This window comes from Falco rusticolus, chromosome 3 (genome assembly GCF_015220075.1).
Source record: "Falco rusticolus isolate bFalRus1 chromosome 3, bFalRus1.pri, whole genome shotgun sequence".
Classification (NCBI taxonomy): Eukaryota; Metazoa; Chordata; class Aves; order Falconiformes; family Falconidae; genus Falco; species Falco rusticolus.
This window is the reverse complement of record NC_051189.1, coordinates 67,408,177-67,428,826: the sequence shown is the minus strand read 5'-3', so window position 1 is coordinate 67,428,826 and position 20,650 is coordinate 67,408,177. Positions and strand designations below refer to the sequence as shown.

At 39.1% G+C, this 20,650-nt stretch overlaps 1 long non-coding RNA gene across 2 annotated transcripts in view; it reads left to right on the top strand.

Annotated features, from left to right (window-relative positions):
- LOC119145298 overlaps positions 1–14,368 on the top strand; it is a 48,495-nt gene extending 34,127 nt beyond the window's left edge. For both annotated transcript variants that reach the window (XR_005103378.1, XR_005103379.1), the window contains 2 exons: positions 8,604–8,660; positions 11,041–14,368. This is a non-coding gene — a long non-coding RNA (uncharacterized LOC119145298). The remainder of the gene's footprint in view (positions 1–8,603; positions 8,661–11,040) is intronic.
- The last annotated feature ends 6,282 nt before the right edge of the window (positions 14,369–20,650 follow it).

Here is a 20,650-nt window from a genome sequence, read left to right as displayed (position 1 = left end):
ATCATAGGAATTATGGTAAGCTCAAATGACTAAGCAAAGCTATTGAATTTGATGCTCCATCAAGATGTAAGAGTGTATTCGGTGTGATTGTGACTCAGCACTTGTGGGTGAGTCATGCCTCATCACTGGGACCTCAGTGCTGTTGGTTTTCTGGCTGAAGAAGAAAAGAGGAGGTGGGAAGAGATTTAAACCTACAGAGAAAAGTTTAAACTTTGTGAATACGAAGGAGCGGGGGAAGTTTTATACCCACTTATACTATTTTTCTTGACTCTTTATTTTTAACTTTTGAATATGGGATTTTCAGTGGAATAAGACAACTTTTCACAGAAACTTAATTTATAGTGGAGGTTTTCGTATTTTATTTTGCAGAAAATTAATTTGTGACTATATTTGAACTGTTAAAAGAAACCTTTAAAGCAATGCAGTTTTCTTTGTCTGTGGCTGTCTTTCACACACACGAGTTTAAAATACTTCCCACCAATAACTCGGTTGTGGAAAGACAATAATAATGGAGTGGGATTGAAATCAGTAAGTGCAAAAAGGAGAATAAAGGTCTGAGGATATACAAACATTTAATGAAGTATGTGTAGTAGAAACTGCAAAACAAGAGGGTCTTGCCAGCAGTGACAATATTCTGAGAAGGTGAGGCAAGCAAGGGAAATGAGAGGTCAGAAGCAGTGTGAAATCCCACCTTAACTCCGATGTGTCTACGTGTTCATCATGGAATAAAGGTGTCATGGTATGGGTCCTAATGCTGTATCCAGCCAGAGTGAGGGTCCCTTGCCTTCAGGCATAGCGATGGTAGCGAAGATAGTGTTAATCTTTTTGTGAAGCTTCAGGCTTCTTAGTAGAGATGGGTTTGCTTGGGAGGCTGACTCGTGTGTGTTGGTGTGTTAACCTGTTGTACCAGATCTGGGGATCAGAAGGGAAGGTCCTTTTTCCTTACCTGTTCTATTTGCCAAGTCTGGCAGAGTCCATGGGGAAGTTTGGTTTGTGTTGTAATGTACAGCATGGTTAGCTGCTTGGGAGCACCTGGGGAGCCCAAGTAATGAGTCCTTTGCAGTCCCGTGGGGCTTAGATATTGGCAATGCTAAGGATTTTTCTTCTTCTTGCTGTGTCAAATTGCGGTTGTGTCTTTGGCCCTTGTATTGCAAGTTTCAAGTACATTGCAAGGTTTGAGCAAATTCTTTGTGGCTGTTCTGTGCAAGGCTGCGTAGTGTAGGCAAGCAACCTGCCGGACTGTGTGGCTGTTGCACCCTATTATCTGAATAAAGTGGTTCGATGTCATAACCCGTTCCCATCCGTGTATATGGTATTAGCTATATGTACAGATTCAGCCTAAAATAAAGAAATTCCAGAAGCAGCATCAGTTAAAAAAAGTTGTGAAATCTGTGGGGTTTTTCCAAGCGCAGCTCTGTAGACCATTTACTGCTTGTCATGTGTTGTAAAATACCTGCAGTGTCAGTGTACATAGTCCTTTTTTTAAAATCACAGAACGTGATAAAATCACTGAATGTGGCAAAGACACTGTCATATGTGCTCATTGCTTATTTTGATCTCGAGACTCTGAGTTTGGTTTTCAAATGTAAGTGCCTCCATAGGATTTGGGAATCTCTGATGGGAACATGGTTTGGTACGTTAGGTACAAAGGCACTCAAGTGTCCCTACTGTAAGCTGTGGACGAAGCTTTGACTATCTGACAATGATACATTGAGGAACATAAAAGGAGGTGATTAGAGATAGACAAGGTCTGTGAAATAGGTCTGGAGGATTTAATAAATGAAGACAGTAATTTTAAAGGAATGTGTCATTCTTTTCTTACACATACAGTTTCAGTACTATGGGGACTTATTGCTGGCATTTGATTTTTGTTTAGAATTACATAATATTTCTAATGGTTGTGCATTTATTGCATATAGCTGATACTCTTGTAGATCATTAGGTAATGATGTTTAAGTGGTGACTGAACTAATGTGGAGCTAGGCTTAGTCTGGTGAAATAGATACATGGCAAAGCCCAAAAAAACAGATTCAAAACCTTTTATTTCAAAAAGCCCATAATGAGTTTTATGCAAATTATAAAGGAGGATATCTTGGTAAAGCAGGAAGAAATTAATACTTCCTTTCATCCTTGTTTTGTCACAGCACATGAATCTGGTGATGCCTCTGGCATAAGAGCATCTGTGTGCCAGTGTGAGCCCATCTACTTCTACATCTTTGGAACATGCTGGTGTCATACTTTCAGATGAGATCATGTAATGTAGGCCTGGAGGTTCTACTTCAAAATGTTATCTAAGGTTTTAGAATTTAAGAGCTATTGAAAGCAACTTTCAATTTCTATACTTGTAGTGAAAAATAAGTGGCAAGGTAATAATTTAGTAGGTTCCTTCATTTTACTCCCCACGAATCATGATAACAAGCAGCTCAATTTCATACACTACAGGGTGCTGAGTATCTGGAGTATTTTATAAGGTGACCAGAGAAAATAGTTCTGTGTCTCATTGGTGTTTGGAGGTTTCAGGCTTTGGCTTTTTTTCCACCTTAGAACAAAACTGGACTGTTTTGATGATACTGCACAACAAAATTGCACAGAAGTTGTGCATTTTCAGTTCAGAAAGGCCAAGATTTTAATTTCAGCTACTTTAGCTGGAAACTGATCCCACTGCATCTTGGATATCTTCCTGGTGAAAACTTTGACCTGTTTCACTGGAAACGTTGTAATTAGCTCTCATTCCAGCCTCAGAGTCTTTTAAAACGAGAACAAAGCAGCAAACTGCTAGCAAATCTGAGCCAATAAAGACACAGTGTGCAAAGTATTAGACCCAAGGTTGCTAAGGAGCAAGGCTGTAATCAGGGCTTTAAGACCAGAACCAGCTTAGACTAGAAGTCCTGTTGGTTTGACCAAGGCATTTGTCAGTTCTTCTCAGTTGCTTGTCTAGGAACACCCCCAAACTAAAACCACTGAGATATTAATAACTGGATACTTTTCCATTTATACTATTCTGCATGACTTTTCACTTTCTAAATGTTTCTGCTGACCTGAAGCCAGTGTGAAAATATTTCCACAGCTGGTTTGCTTAATGTGGTTTTATTCAGGTTTCAATGGGATGGAAGCTATTGCAGTATTAGATACAAAGCATTACAAAATAAAAATGAAATGGTGAGTTTTCTTGTCAGATAATGGCTTTGTTCTTCCAAGAGGCACCAGCCTCAAAAATAACCTTTTCAATGTCTTTGTCTCTGTCTGCAAAACAATGACTGCTTCTTTAGTAAGGAGTTTCTGTTACTGTTTGGGAGGCAGATGTTAGGAGTAAGGTGAGGCTGTATTTGTCCCCTCAGCCCCTTACCTTTAATCAAATATTTACTCTTTTATTAGTGTGAGCTTTCAAGTATTCTACATTTGAAAGAAATAGGAAAAGCATGGGTGATACTTGATAAAAGCACAGTTTGGGGTTTTTTTGTCTGCATTCTCCTGGTTTGTTGTCTTCACCTCTCTGCTGAGGTTGCCCTTGTAAGACTAAGACTGAAGGCAAGAGATGCCATTTAGACTGCAGACATTTCTGTTTGAAACTCTTTTCTCTATCTAAGCAGGAGTAGATATGCTGGAAAAGAGGGACTATTTTTCCAATTTTTTTTTTAGGATGGAGAAGCTCTTTGATTGGGAAAAGGCCATATAGGTGCTAATATTCCCTTTCCACCATTTACCAGCTGAACCAGTCTAGCTATGCACTTCTGCAGTGCCTGAACTGGTGGTGTTTGGAGGCTCTAGGAATACCTCTGTTTTTTATTATATGCTGTTATATAAATGATATGCTGTGAATGACCTTTCTTATGCCATTATTCATTTTTTCCTGGAGATCTTGCAGCATTATTTTTTGTGGTGTCCTCCCTCACATTACTGCAGCAATAAATGGATGTAAAAGACAAGTGTATGTTATTTGTCTGTGTCCCATATATAGCGTGTTAGGGTGCCACTGTTCTCTTTGCTTCTGAGAAGTGGTGACGATATAGTAAAGGTGGAAGTTGTTGCCGTCAAATGCAATACAGTCCAGTTATGTGAAGATCTTTGTCACTTTAATTTTCTGCGTTCTTTGCTTGTAAAGAGATACTGGAAACTTTTTCTTTGCTCTTGAAATATTAATGTCCATAGTTGTTACTTTATATTGTATATGTACCCAGGCAGTTAGTGTTGCTTTTCATTGTTACTGGCCACTAAAAGAAAGGGTCCAAAGTATTCATGGAAGCCTTTTGTACTCCTGACTTTGAAGAGTACTTTTGTTTGTGTCTGCAGTTAAACCTGTGCATATAATCAAGTAACCATGCTTTTAATTGATTCTCATTCCTTGCTACACCCCCCCACCCCCCCCCCCACCCCAGTTTGTAGTCAGCATAATTAATAGCTTTTTTGCATGGAAATTGAATTCACTTTATTGTTCATACGTGTTGGATTTAGCATGGCATGCTACATACCAATAGTCAACAATAAAGTGCAATGCTATTCACAAGTATTTCTGTAGCTGTTCTACAGTCTTTGATAGGGACACATTAAATAGGTTTTGTTAATTTTGGTTTAGGCCTTGAGACTTGAGGTATAAAGCAGGAAAACTGAGACATGATGGCAGAGACTGACCAAATGAGAATGATCTTGCCTTTTTTTTTTTATTATTTTTTTTTTATTTTTTTCCCCGCAACTCCTTTTCTGATACCTCACTTCAAAGGAACATCACTTTCAAATTAACATTGCTCATGTCATCAGTTTTTCTCAACAATAGTTGCATGTTTGCTGTTTAAATAGTTTCAAACCCACTTATTTCTTTTCCATGAGCACTTTGCAATAATGCCTATCTCTTCCTGTAAGGATCTTTAGCTATTGAAATACAGGTATTAGTTTTTAACTGGTTTTAAGGTTGGTGTGTGGAACTGGGAGATAACAGGTTACTTGCAGGTATAAAGGTGGAAGGCCTGGGATTTCAAAGCATTTTAAGACTTGCCTTCAATTAGTGTTAACTCAATAGTTGGTGCATTCTGCTTAGGTATGGGCAGAGTGTTCTCTTCCCTCTGTGTTTGCTTGTATATGCATGGAAATCGGTGACTCCTTCCTTACACTCTGCCTATCAAATTTGCAGGGTCAGAAGAGTAAGGTGGCCACTGGGACTCAAGATCTCACCTAGTTACCTTGGTGCCTTATCAGTAAAGAAGGGTGGTGTCCCTGGCCATGGGGATGTAGGGCAGAAGCAGACTTATCACCAGAGAAGCTTTGTTTCCCAGTGTAGTGGGGTCTGTTGGAGCTGGGGCCTCATTTATGTAATTGTTTAAACAGAATTATTGCTGCATGGGTCTTCTGGAATATTAAGCAGTTGTACTGCAAAAGCCTTGTCTATATAAAAGAACAGTTTCCTGAAACTGTACAGTAGTTCTTTATACTATTCTAAATATTGATCAGTTTATAATCAGTAAGAGAAGTTGATCAGCTTGCACCAAAACTGGAGGGTGATATTGGTGCCCTCAATAGAAATAAATTATTTTTCTCATTATTATTTGTTGTAAAATAAACCCTCAAAGCTCAATATTTGGAAAGCATTTTATCTATATGTATGTATCAAATCAAATTAACTCCTTGTTTCAGATTATTTGCTTGGGTTTTGTTCTGAGGTTTTGGTAAGTTACCTTTGTTACCAAGATCAGCTTGGAATTGGAGGTGGCCTGTTTTCAACTGGAGAAGCTATGCAGGGAATTGTTCTTGCTAGATCAGTGAATGAAATGCACAGGAAGCAAGGGAGATAGTCGACTACAGAAAATACTTACAAAGAGCAGTGTGGTGGGTTGACCCCAGACAGCACCAAAACACCTGCCCTACCTCTCCCTCATTCCCCTCTCAAATATGCGTAATGATTTCTTGGGAAGACAAATGCCATAACAAACATCCCTGTGTTCTGCCCATTTCTCTGAGCTTTTATTTCTGAGCATAGTGTCTTATGGTATGGAATATCCCTTTGGTCAGCTGGAGTCAGCCATCCCAGCTGCGTCCCCCCCAAGCCTCTTGCCCACCCCCAGCCAGCCGGCCTCCGTGTGTGTGAGGTTGGAGGGAAAGCCTCGGTGCTGTGTGAGAACTGCTCAGCAACAGTGAAAACTGGTCTGTTACCAACACTGCTTTAGCCACAAAGGTAAAGCAGAGCACTCTGCAGACTGCTGTGAAGAAGGTTAACTCCATCCCAGGCAGACCCAGTAAAAAGAGATTTTAGGAAATGGTTTTATTAATGTATCTGTATTTACATCTTAACAGTACAAAATATCACCATCAGAGATTAAGTAAGTGAAAAGAAGAAAGAAATCTACTAGGTCATCTCCCAATTCCATGCTGACTTTAATTAGTATACTGCTGGCCATAAATGAATGAAAAGATACATTAATGACTGGAATATTTCCTAGAAAGCATATGCTTTTTCATGATGGAAAGTGTTCGACCTTTAATTACAAGATTAAAAATAGGGTGATAGGTTTCTCAGGACAATATGTGCCTTTGCCTATTAATTTCTAATTATTACTGATGGTAGCTCAGACAAAAGTATTACCCAAAGAACAGCAGGATACCATCTGGGATCTCATTTCCATGCAAGAAGTGCTCAGTGAGGCTTCTCACTCAGTGGCATTAAAATATATTGTTCAGTAAATGTGGAAGAAAGGTCAAAAGGTCTGAAAGCCAAAAATCTGTTCATGACTCTGGGAAAGCTTTTAATTTCTGTTTCAGGAGCAGCTGATTCTGTTTTGATACAGTTGTAGAATTAAACTTGGATGAAGAATAGTGTGTTTAATTGGATGTTTACTCATCTGGTTCATTGTGACTGGTCACAGTTGTACATGCTACTTCTAATAATGTATGTTCTGCCAGAGCTCCAGCGCTGACTTCCCTGGTCTCCTGGAGAAGCTGGAAAAGGTGGAAAGTACAAAAGAGATTCAGGATGTTCTCAACAAATTTGTTCTGTTTGCAGAAATGCATTGCTAAAAACATAAAGCTTTGCTCAGAGATGGAGAGTGTTAGCCCCTTAATCAGTACATGGGTGAGGAGCTTGGCAGTTTGCCCTTCCTGAAGCAAGCCCTGCCTCACAGAAAAAGTGATCCTTTGCAGACTCTGAAGCGCTCTCTGTGCACACCAGTTGCTGCATGGGAACCCACCTCAGAGGTGGTAGGCCATGGCAGTCGCTGGAATACCACCTTGTTTTATCCTGATCTGTTGCCCCTGTGAAAACAATCCACAACTGTTGGTTTTGCTTAAATCCATGTTGGGTTGTGGGCTCTTTAATGTAACTTCACTATGTAACTCTAACTGAGGTCAAATTTCTATTTAGACATTTATAAACAGTTACAAATGAAGCTTGAGCAAAAAGGTGCCTTCCAATTTGTTTTGGTATTTCGTGTCTAGATTTCTTTCTCCTGAGTTTGAAGTACCTGTGGTCCTTACAGAGAGATTTCCCCTAAGTCCTGGATGCCTCTGATAAAAACTTCTCCTTATCTGTCTTTTTGTTGTTAGGACCTTTCTACAAACGTAAGTGCCATAGATGATTCTGTTTACAGCCAGATATCTTTGTACCGTGGTGAGGATTTCTCATTCTGGAGTGATGCCTAAATAACTGAAGGGCACAGGAGTGATGTAACTAGCTCTGAGTGTTTGGGAAATTAAGGCTATTTCCCTTTTGTTCCTGGTTAACAGCTGATAAACGACTCTTTCTTCAGTTTGTGCTGTTGAAGCAGAGTCTGCTAGTATAGTCATGTTGAATATTGGACCAAATACTTATATGCACATTCTGATGAGCTCTTGATGTCTTTTGCATTGTTGGTTCTTGATAATTCAGTATTAATGAAGATGGTGCAATTAGTAATAAGCCACTTTTTCTTGGATGCATCCTCCCTGTTTATGTGTCAATGCCAATGAAGGGAGAAGTGACAGAAGGTTGAAGTGGTTGAATGGATTTTGGCTCATCCGTCTCTGCATGAGGGCCAGACTAGCTCTTTTTAGGCTCTGGAGTTTCATGAATATGGCTTAATAAGTGGAAAGGAGCAACAAAATATACTTCTTTATATAGGTTGTGCATTTAGCTGACTTATTTACTGCATACATTTGTTCAGTATGTGCACACATGCATATGCATAAAACATGCATTGCACGTATATGATCTCTAGACATGTAGAGGTGTCAAGTATCAGCTCCTTTGGATTCAAGTAGGATATTGGGTATTTAAAGTCTCCAAGGATTTCTTTCTAGTTTCCTAGACAGGAATGTAGAATAGATATTGCATGTTTAATTTGAAACCCACAGAGTATGATCTACTAACTGGAGACTAGGAAGACTAATTTAATGTAAGTGCCCCTGTATCAATGCTTCGGATAGAGGTTTAGGATTTTGGAAAAAAAAGTTTTGCAAAATATGTTAAGGTTATAAAACTGAGAAGCTTATACCCACCCAGTCACTCAGAAATTACTGGGAGCTGAAATACAGTCAAGAATTTGATGAATTGATATGAGTTAGCAAAAGCAATGTCAATGCTAGATGCACCTTGATGCTTGCATCACATCTCATGAATTCTATTAATTCATACTTTATTTCAGGTAGAAAATCTTTCTGGCTGTGGCAGTGCCTTTATCAAGTACTTCAGTGTGCCATAGGTAGGTATAATGTATAGGTAAGGGACTGATGGTTTATCAGTGTTACTGTAACTGTTTTGTGTCTTCATTTTTATAAAATTTTCCATGGTAACTATCGTGCTGTCAGCAGACAGGCAGCCACTCTGTGATCAGCTCATTGTAGACAACTGTAAGAGATGTGACCTACAATGATTCCTCTCGGAGTTCTTACTGTGATTTTGTTTTACCTTCCTTAATCTAAAACGGCCTCTGTGGCTATGCACATATTTCTGCCTTTCACATGGGGAAATCTGATGCTTGACACAGAATAAATAACACGCTGTTCAATACTGAAAATGCAGATGGGTGCAACAATGCCTTGCAGTCCTTCCCTGTGCCAGAAATAGCAGAAGGCATTTAGATTTCCCTCAGCTGGCTTTTTCTTGGCAGAGAATTAGATGGCATTAGAAGCACAGCAAGATGCAGTGGGTTTCCCAGGGCCAGCTGTAACTCAGCTTTGTGGACCAGCCATGCCTGGATGACCAGCAAGGCAGAGCCAGTACCTTGCTTTTGCAGGCCTTGGTAAACGTTGAGCTGACCTGCATGTCTAAGATCTTGAACAGGTTGGCTAAAACGCTAAATGTGAAGAGCACAAGATGAAATGTGATAATAGCCCACTGGATTTTTTCACAGCTTCTAACTCCCTTTAGTGAAGGCAATCCTTGAAACTAGATACCAGTGCCTAGTGCCTGTAAAAAGAATTTGAGCAAAGCAAATCCTCCGCTCTCCAAGTGAAGGATTCTTCCTCATGTGTACTGTTGGTTAACATTCTTTTGTGTGCAGAATGCTGGAGTAATACGTAAGTTGTACGAAATACCCCATGTGTACTGAACCTTAGAAAAGTGATGTACTCTCTTTTTTTCCCTCTCAATGTAAATATAAACAACCCTCCAACCCCCCAAACATTTAAATACTAAGTCTTTATTGTGGAACAACACTTCTTTTTGTTACTGCATTGAAAAAGATTTTGTATTTCAGCACTGTAAAGATGTGCTCTTTTTCACTCAGGCAGACTGTAACTTACAGCGTGAATGACTTCAATAAAAGTGAATGGTGGTTTTAAGTACGGTTCTGTAAAACACATCCTGAAGTAAAACCAGACCCTTCTGTGTGCTGCATTTGAGTTATAAACCAGCAGGATCTAAGCTGAACTAGAAAACAGCAGGATCTAAGTGGGAGCCTTTTAAGGGAAAACTAACCTAGGTGATGTACAGTGGGGCAATCAAGACTAATTCCTGCTGAGTCAGCACTAGGCTATGCCCCTAGGATGGTGCAAGTGATAACTGATTGTGAGGATGCTTGGGGAGAAAGAGAGTAAAAAAATGCATGTAACAGCACATTAATAAAGTGTGTCTACTCTTGGAAACACTGCCATGTGTTGCCATGTGGAAACACATACATAGGAATGCCATAGTAAGCATTCAAAACTTCAGTTCATGCAATAGTCTCCTGCACCCTGGTCTCCCCCTTACAGTGTTGCATGGTGCTTGCTGCAGTGCTAGTGCTCAGGTGATGATAATGCCTGCCTACCATTTATTGCGGTAGCATCATTATACTCGGGCAGTCTTTTATCCAAGTACTTCAGCCTGAAACTGCCTCAGAGCAAAGAAACTCAAAGAACGAGGTGGGTGACTGGTCTACAAGATAAAGCGCAACTGCTTCAAGGTAGAGTGGTGCTTTATTGTTTAAAAGGACAGTGTTAATCAGTGTTTTGAATAGAAATGCTTTGTGTAAAGGGAAATAAAGAGGGATGTTCTGTGAAAATCTTTGAAATAAAAGTTACTGTAGTGGAAGGAAGTTGGGATGAATATACTTTTCCAAAAGCTGGAACCACTGCACGGAGTTTAAAGTGTTGGGCAGATTTGCAACAGTTCATGCTCTGAACGCTTCCATAGGTTTTAAATCTGTTTTTGTTCCACAGTGGAGTTAGAAAGGGCTTTCAGGAGTTCTGTGGATTGTATTGGAAAGTTTAGATTTTAATGTGTTTAAGAGTCAGTGCACGGTGATTCTCTTCCCATGAACTTGGTTGGAATCTGCACTCGTGAAAAAGCTCCAGCTTTGACAAGGGTCCATTTCCGTGCAGGAACAATGGGCTTCATCAGGTTTTTGGTACTTTTTCAGCATTCCTAACAACTTGTTAGGAATGACAACCACTGAGCCAACTTGTGCTCAGTGCCAATGAAGAGAAATTTGAATCCTTTTGGCCTTGTCAAAACTGACACTGAATCCTACGCAGCCTGTCACCCTCTCAGTTAATTGGGTAGGATCAAGAGTGAAAGTGGACTGTCCTCTTTGCTCTGACAAAATGTGAAGGCAAATATGACTTAATTAGCTCATCGCATCTCTGCTTTTTCTTTTCCAGATACGGTTGATGGACGCATAAAAAAAATCAAGTTGAGATTGTGCTGACACCTGTGCAGTTTCACGACAGCATCTGTATTGCCTGTTCATCGACAGTATGCAGCTCCTTGGTCTCCCTGTGGATGCTGAGGAGATCAGACTGGTTTTCATCCATTTCACCTCTTTCATGTCTGACCAAAACATTTTGAGTTCAACGGTCACAGAATACTCCCTGTGGTGTGCTAGCCCTGATCTGCCTGCATGCTCAAAGGAGGACAGCAGTTATAATGATGACTGGCTCCCTGGGGTGGTGCACAAGGGTGAGAGGTTACCGAGCAAGCTCATCCACAGCCTGTTTGTAATCCTTCCTGCGTGACAGACTTGAAAAGCTCTCTTATGTAACTGTATTTCTTAAAATTATTCAAAATCTATTCTTTCATTTTTGGAGCTGAATAGAGAGAGATGCATAAAGATGTATTTAAAGAGCCACACTATATCTGATTTAATAACACCTTATTTTTAGTAAAACCCCATTATTTTTAGTTAAATCAGTTAGTGGAAGAATCACAAGGAAATAGCAGCCCAACTTGCTGTAAGACCTATATATTCTGCTAAGTTTCTTTAACCGTAAAGAGTGTTACTGTATAATTCTCCCTTTGGCAAGGTGTATGCATCACCATGATGCATCTATAAACAGAATGTGAGGCGGCTGTGCTTCGTTAGATGAAGCCAGTAATTCACTAGGCACTCAGACTGGCACTGAACTCTCCTCCAGGATGGGGACTGGGTGCCACTGGTGTTCAGGTCAGGGGAGGCAGAGGGCATTTGGTACCCCAATGAATATGTGCTGCCATGCACACCAGTGTCCTACAAAGAAAAAAATATAATCTAGCAGTAGTACATGCTGGTTTGCGTAAGTGGATGTGGCTGCTCTCCACGAGTATTGCACTCTAGTGTATTTTCAGCATGCTTGTTGTAAACTACTTGTATTGCTCAGCAGATACTCTGTGCTCTGTCCTCCTGAAAAGTGTGAACAAATTGCTGTGGTTAATGATTATAGCTGCTAAATGTTTGTTTCTGATCATTTCTGCAATATGTTGAGTGCTTGCAAAATATATATACACTTAAAAAAATCACCTCCTGTTCAAAAGCAATTTTAATTTGTCAAAATTTTTATCTTAGGCTTAACTTTGCTTCAGGCTGGACACGGCTCATAGGGGATAAAACTTAGGCAGGCAAGCATCTGAACAATCAGTTTCTATTGAAGTAATCTTCCCAACCTTAGGTACCTTTGAAAAATGATAGTCTGATGATTTCAGCCAGGAGAGATCTTTTTAGATAACATTTTTTGAATGAGGTGTCTGTAAAAAAACACACACAGTGTTCTTTATACTCTTAAAACTTTAAAATCTTGTTTAATACACAGAAAAAGTACAAAAGTATACACTAATACTTTGTAAAGTTAGAGTGGAGCCTAATGAAGAAGGATTCCTCTTCAGAACAAGAATGCTGTAGCACCCAGGTTCATTTAAAAACTGCTAGTGAAATTGTTCTTGGAAATCACAGAAAGTTTTCTTGGCAGAGTTAGCACACATACTTATTAGCCATTTCCATGCTTGAAAGGGTTACAATATTACTGTAACGTTTTTTTTTTTTTTAGAAGAAAAAAAACCCCAACAACCCACTATCTTTCTTTTAGCAGGACTATTTCAGAATCTGAAATAATGACATAATGAAAAACACTGCTTTTTTTCCCCCTTAATTCTCTCCTTTATTCGCTATAAAAAAGCAGTATGTGCCTTACCTATTGTCTAGTTTCTTACACACTTTCATAATCCAAAGCTTAATCTCATTCTACATCCACCTCTCTTCTCGTTTTTATTTTTGTTGCAAAATATTGGAATTCACTTTTCTTTTTTTAAGGGTGAAACACGCTGTGTATTTTTAATGTTACTCCTATGCTGTGTTCCTCAGTTAACTGAGCCCCTAGTTTAGATTTACATGCCTGATCTTCTCTATTTTAAGGCAAGAGGGCAAAAAGCAATATTTATAATCCATTTCTTTATTCATGTTATTATGGCATTTCCTATTTTGCATGAAAATATTAGCCCACAGTTTATTAACTTTTTGATTACATCAGTGTGAAAACCTTGAAAACAACTTTGACTGGAGGGAGAGGTTACCATCTTGCCTAGAGTGTATCATGTTATTAACCTGTCCTTTATTTAGCAGACATCAATAATGACTGTTCGGTGAGACTGTAAGTGAAGTTTCCTGTGTAAATCACTAGCCATCATCTCACTGTGACCCACTATCTGCTGGTAGACTGCAGTTCACTGCACGTCATCTTCTGTTTCAGGTGAATTTTTCTAAAATTTAAAAAATTATGGAGTTTTCTAAAAAAGTGTGTAAATTTGCACACAACTTAGTTTACCTTGTGTAAATTGTCAACCCTAGATTAAATTTACATCCATGAAGGATCTTCTTATTTCTGTCAGGTGTAGAGGATTAACTATAGCCATTTACAAATTTTTATTGATCATAAACTTGCTGCTTTGCATTAGAACGTTTGAATACCTTTTGTCATAAAATTGAAAGAATATTACTAACTTTGTTTAAATACCTTACATCATTAGTGTGTACAGGTTTTTTACCTCTACCTCTGCCTTTCTTTTGAAGAGTCTTCAGAGCATGTTCCGAACAGTACACAAACATGACTAGACTCCCTCGAAGTCAAAAGCAATACTTTTAATTGGCATAAGTGGAGCCACATTGACAAAGGATTGTTTCTCCCACCAGTGAACTGAAGCCCCTCAGGAAGGGAGGATCAGTCTGTTTCACCAATTTTCTGGCTGTGTGACTTCATTGATTCCCATTGCACAACCATGACACATGGAGTGGAGAATTGGGCCCTAGGCAGGGTGGCTGCATGGTCAGCTCTGTGTCATGCTTCAGGATGAGAAGTGTAGAAGGAACTATATGCTCTTCTCATGAACACCTCTGCAAGCTGGGCGCTGTCATGACTGGATGTATCTCATCTGGTATTCACTTTGAAAAGGGTACAACACAGGAGAGAACTGGCCACCTGGTATGGAAATGCAACCAGAGGGGCAGGGGAGTGGGTCAAGGCTTAGTATGTAGCCATGCTCAGGAAAGCTTGTTTAAGCTTGCTTCTGTAGTCAGAAAAAAGCAATATACTTCAACTAAACTTCACCTGGCTAGGAGCATATCATCTCACAGAGGGTGTTTTTTGCATCATACCTTATGTCTATAGCCACATCCTATAAGTAATGCAGAAAAAAGTCTTCACTGAGGTATTATAAGATATAGTAATCAAATAAAATTGCAAATTTTTGTCTTGGAGATTTGTTGCTGAGTTAAATAAAGATAGAATAATCTTGCCTATAGAAAATATCTCATTCTGGAAAAGATCTATTTATTGTTTCATTGCCCATTTAATTTTCTAAATAATGTATTTCATCAATATGTACTATAATATAGACAACAATTGTTTGCCTAGAAAGATTTGGTTTTACTGATGACAGTGCACAATGAATGATGAGAACATCCTCAATATATCTTGAAATATATGGCAGCATGTAGCAGGAAATCCTACTTGAAAAATTCAAATTGGCTTGAACAGGAGAGTAGCATCAGATGGGATTCAGGCTGTGTTACATCTATAAAAAGGTACTGGAATGCAGGCAAGTTTGCTAAGTTGAAAGGTCAAGTTCCTTCTGCAGATCCATGCCAGAATTAATGTTAACTTCAGTCTTCCTGGTTCTTTTGTTTGGCAAGAGCTGAAAGTGAGCTTATTATTTATGAAGTCAGAGAACACTTGTAGGCCTAATCCAGATGTAGCTTGCCCAGGGCCAACAAGCAAATGCCACTAAAGGAACTGGACTGGGGTGAGAATTTTGTCTGGAGCCTGCACTGATTGCTTTGTGCCGCCATTCTTAGGCTGCAACTGCTGTCAATCATTTTGTAATCAAATAATGATTGTGTAGTGTTTTGCAGCAGTAGAGCTCTGGTTACTAAGATCTCAAGTTCATGAGCTGAAGTTCCTAAGCTTGAAGGTTCTGAGTGTTTATGCGTCTGGTTCTGTGAAAGAAGACAGATGTAGAGGCATGGGAATCAAGAGGACTGTGAAAGTGGTCTGAGCTGATTCAGCATGTACTGGGTTTGGCTGCGGGTGGAAAATTTGGCTAATTTGCTTCATGACAGCCCATACAGTGCTGTGGTTTAGACTCGTGACCAAGACAACACTGCTAACACACTGATGTTTTAGCTATTGCTGAGCAGTCCTTGGACAGCATTGAGGCTTTCTTTGCTTCTCTTTTCCCCCTCAGAGAGTAGATTGGGGGTAAGCAAAAGGCTGGCGGGGGGCACAGCCAGGACAGCTGACCCAAACTTGCCAAATGGATATCCCACAGCATATAATGCAGTAAAAACTGGGTAGCTGTTGCTTAGGGACTGGATGGGTATTGGTCTGCTGGTGGTGAGTGATTACTTTTTTTCTTGCTTTTTCATCACTTCTTAAACTGTCATTATCTTGACCCACGAGTTTACTCATTTTTTGCCTTTCCAGTTCTCTCCTTCGTCCTGCTGGGTGTATGTGTATGTGAGCGTGAGTGACTGAGTGGAGGCTTACCTGCCAGCTGGGGTGAATCTGCCACAAGCACTGTGGTTTTGGAATGAGAATGACACTAGTGAGGATTCTTTTACATTTAATGCTCAGTGAGCAGTATCACCTTATGAATTACTTCCTGCATTTTTCTTTCTCATAACTGTATTATTAGCTGTAGCATCACCGACTCAGCTTATATTTTGGCTAGTAAGGTCAAGCTTAGCTAGTTCTTGGTGTCATAGAGGCCAAAGTAAGGTCAAGTATCAGTTGCCAGCAGACCATCATATGTTTTTTCAATTGATTGAGATTCTGCAGATAGTCTGGGTGAAGGGGCTGAGGTATTCTCCCAAGAAAACATCTTTATTCCCAGAGGAGAGGGTCATACTCACACAGTGAGTCAGTCCTCTTCCTGGTCCAGCAAATCATGAATCACAGTGTATGAAGTGGCATAGCTTCAACAGGAAGGTAAATTATCTCAGACCAGACAGCCTGTGTATGCTGAGGATGTTCTTTCTGCGAGAAAATATATAGATTTCAACCTTCTCAGGCAGAAGAGGCTACGTTGCATAGTGCTTTCCCAAACAAGTGATTTAGCCACTGAGCTATTGGATAAAAGCAGTACTCCAGCAACTGAACAGCAGCAATATTTGTGGCAGTAATGTTTTAAAATGCCTAATTCTAGAAATCTGTGGGAAGTGTGTGCTGTGCATGCCTCTCAGATTAAATCCTTTTAGGGAGCTGTGAAGAACATTTAGTCCTGTATGAACGCTGGAACTGTGTGGTCCCAAACCAAAGGGTTCATGCTCGTGTTTCTCAGTGTCAGCTGAGAAACATTAAAAATAGGATGATATGCTTTAATTTACATGGGAATATAATCTATAAGGTTCTTTATTACATTTCTGTAAACTGTGGGATTAACTCAGGTAATGAGTTACTACCAACTTGATTCTTCATTTATTGGTTAGGAAGTTTACACAGAAGTAAGGATCCAGATCCCCACTTCCTTAGGAAACCGGACAGGACTTAACCAGTAAGACCAAGGAAATTAGTTTAAATATGAGGGTAAAAACTTAAAGAATAAGCTGGGAGACAGAGCTTTGTGTAAAGGGTTTGTCTTAAATTGAACTAGTAAATGTGAAACACATCAACCTTTCACAGATATGTGTTTGTATTTTCTTTGTAATTTTCTAGCTTGGAAAATTATAAAGCAGACCTTATTTTGTTTTGCATTTTTGCAACAAAATGAATATTTATTTCAATACATTAAAAAAAAATCTTTTAACATGTCAGATTATTTTATTGAGAAATTTTCCATTTTTGAGATTTGCCTGTATTGGAACACTTTTCCATTTTGAATACATGATTTTAGGAACTGGGTTGCTTCCTATGCTTCATACAGTACTAAAGGTTTGAAATTCTGGCATTGCCTAGGAAAAAGGAATGACCATTATTAGTGACTTTATTCTTTAAGTCAACACTCTTTTCCCCCGGCAGTATTAGCAAATAAATATATTACTTATTCCTTCACATAGCTTTATCTGTAACAAATACTGAACTGTTGTAGAATTCAAATAGACTTGCTATGTCTTTTTCATCTTATTAAGTTGGTATCTTGTATTAGTCATAATTTCAGTGTACAAGATACAGCTCTACAGTAGTCCTTGTTATCAAGTATGCCATGGTTGAATGTGGTGTGACGTTTAAATTAGTTGCAGGAAAAGAAAACTCTGAAAAAGCTTCCAAATGCAAAGATAAATATGTACATACACAATTACCTCACACTCCTGAGCATACTTAAATGTGGAAACTTGAACAGATTTTGCATAGGTAGTTGCTTTTTCAAATGACTTTTCTTGTGATTCAGACAAGGGAATTTTGTACATTAGGTAACTTTTATCTTTGCTTACTAAAAATTTGTTCTTGTTGCTCACCTAAGTGTGCTCAAATATTTTTGTGTGCTGTCATCAGGGATATATGTGTGTATGGGAGAGAAGGAACATTTGTTCTCAAGATTGCATTCACTAGGAATGAGTTAGATGAATTCAATTTTATCTTTTTGTGTTGATGGTGTCTAAAAGTGTGAGATATCTTTCTTCACTGACAAGTTTAGGAAAAGCAAAAGGAGATTCAAACACCCATGGAGATTTTCCCTTCAAGAGTCTGCTGGTAAATATCAATACTGTTTATCAAACTGGCTGTTCCATCATCACTGGGTCAACAACTAAAAGAGCAGGCTTGCTTTCTTATGGCAGTGTAGGTAAAAATGATCTTACCCTCCTTTTTGGCTTAGCTTTCTGCTTTTGGCTTCTGTTCCTTTGTTCTTTACTCCATCCCATTACCTTGTTTCAGCAATAAGTCAATGTATTAACTTTTGCCTTGCAAGCATGTTGGTAGTTAATACACAGTTTTCTCAATTAGAAATCTTGCTAGACTATTTACATGTTACCTGGGACATACTACTGTATGATGAATGTAAAAGTTCACAGAAATAGTTGCTTTTTCCTAATGCTGAATAGGAATTTTATCATGCAAAACACCACCTTATACCAATCCTAAATATTTTTAGTTTGTGGCAGTACTGCTGCTTTATCTTTCACAACTTTTCTTGATTGCCTTTTGCAGTAAGACTTTAAAGAAATATATTTCTGTTTCCTCCACCTCCATAAAGCAGAAATGAGCATAATAGTGATAGAAACAGATGTTTTAAGCTGTCATCATACCAAACTAGTCATCTGAAGCCTTGAAGACATATTTCTGTAACATTTTATTTTGACAAATCCTAAAAGCAAAAACTTAATGGCTGAAAAGACCATAATTTCAAAGGCAGTATGGGCCAGGCAGGGATTACTGTGTCCATAATGAAATGAAAATAATATTTTTGTTTTAGAAAACTTACTCAGGGATCAGTGTGCAAGTGCAAATGCACATGGATTGTTGAAACAGATGCTTGCTCTGCAGTGTGTCGGTCTCCTTCATGTGAAAGCCCCAGGTAACAAAAAGAAGGATAAAAGTTTTAAGGGCAGTGGCTGAAAGACTTGGAGCCAAGCTGATGAAGCAAAAAGCAAAATCCCTGTCTTTGACCCTCCCCAAGAACTGTAAAGGGAGTGGTGCTGGAAGATGCAATTTGCCGATGTGTGTCTGGTGGAGAGGAGACATAGAGAAAAAGGATTAGCAAACACACCTGAAACGTGGTTGCGTGGCTCAAGACGTGGTGGTATGTTTAAGACGCATATCTAATAAAAACGAGAGTAAAAATTGTAGACCACTTATCTAAACATGGAAAGGAAACATTGTAGAAAAGAGGGAAGAAAGGCAGAGGGGACTGTGCGTCTCTTCTGGACCGTGTGAGACACAAGGTGTTGCTGAGGTTTCTGGTGAGCTGGGAGACTGTTTCTTTCTCAGCACAGTAAACATGTTTCTATGATCCCAAATAGCAAAATAATTGTTGGTGAAGATATACATTAGAGGAGCTTTGGATGTAAGGCATGGTTGGTGGAGGCTGCTGATGGGAACGGCAGTGAGGCATGGCTTGCAGACCGATGGGCACCTGGCTGAGACAGTTTGCACCAACAGATCAGTGCAGCCTACACCAGGCCTTGAGATCTAGAAGGCTTAAGCCTCAAACTCTGAGTGGTGGTTACTGGAGTGAAGTGAAAGCAACCAGCTGGCTGAACAGTTGCTTCCCCAAAGGGAAAGATTCAGAAATTTTATGGCTTTAATTACAATTTAGGAATTAATTTTTGTTACTCTGTTTACTTACCTTGTTTTCTCCTTTTTAATGAAAATGTTAAGCTGTTTTACTTAAATTTGTAGATGGGCAGAAGTGGTTGCTCTGAGTATAATTAGTATAATTTTCCCACATCTCTGCATAGGTCTTTAAGCAAGTGTCTATCTAGGAAGTCCCATAAAAGTGAACACAGCTCTGTACTTGTCAGCTGAATTGTGGTGGGAAGGTTACACTGAGAAGTGGCTTGGATGCTTGGCTAGCTGAAGCAGTGACATATTGATTCCTGGGAAAAGGGAATATAAATGGTGCATATAAATGCATCAAATCCAATGCTGAATTAAGGCTTGATTTCTGCTTGTGATGTTGCAGGAAGGAGACATAATCTCGATTTCAAAGACATACGTATCTCCATGTGCATTTCTAATAATGAGATGAACTGAGACTCCTGTATGTTTATATTCTGTTTTAGGGTAAGTTAACAGTAGTTATACGTGAAGTAAAAGAGGTTTTAATTATTTTTTTTTCTTTCTCCTGGCAAATCTGTTAGTGATCTTTTCTGCCCTGAGATGACAAGTGATTGCAAGACCCTTTCAAGAGCAGGTATCTGAAGAACCATGTGCTTTCAATGTGTACAGCCCTTACCCTTATATGTAAGCAAGTACTGCCTGTGATAACAAATCTGTCATGCTAGCCAGGAATTTGGGAGATGTTTTATGTGTTGCTGCACTCAGAGAAGCTCCTTTCAGTAGAGTGGATTAGAAAACTACTTGCTGAAGAACCTTATCTATGACATATTTTAGGTGATGGCATTTTGATTGTTTTAATGTACTTAAGTTTGTGTTTCTCAGCAGAGTAACAGCTCCGGTTCTGTTGTCATCTCAGTTTTATTACGCCTATACCCAAAAAGCCATAGGGATAGAGGTTTTTTATTTCTGTTTTTCTGCTTATGTTTATGATTGCCCTCTGATTAACTGCTGAGAAAATGATTTAAATCTATCATGTTTAAAGTTTTACTTCTTAATTTCTTTTTACCTCTCTGATCCTGAAGTGCCACGCATGTTGCTCTTACTGTTGCTTGCTCTTAAAGAACCCTGCTCATTTTCTTTTGGAAAGCTTTAGAAATTCTTGTGATTTGGCTGACAAAAGTAGTATTTCTCTGAAAGATTTCTGAAGTTGTCAGCTTGGTTCTCTTAGGGCTGTGAATCATTTAGCAGCAGATAGTACAGATCTGTCAAATCTCATGCGTTATGCATAGGACTCATTCATTTGGTCCCTGTC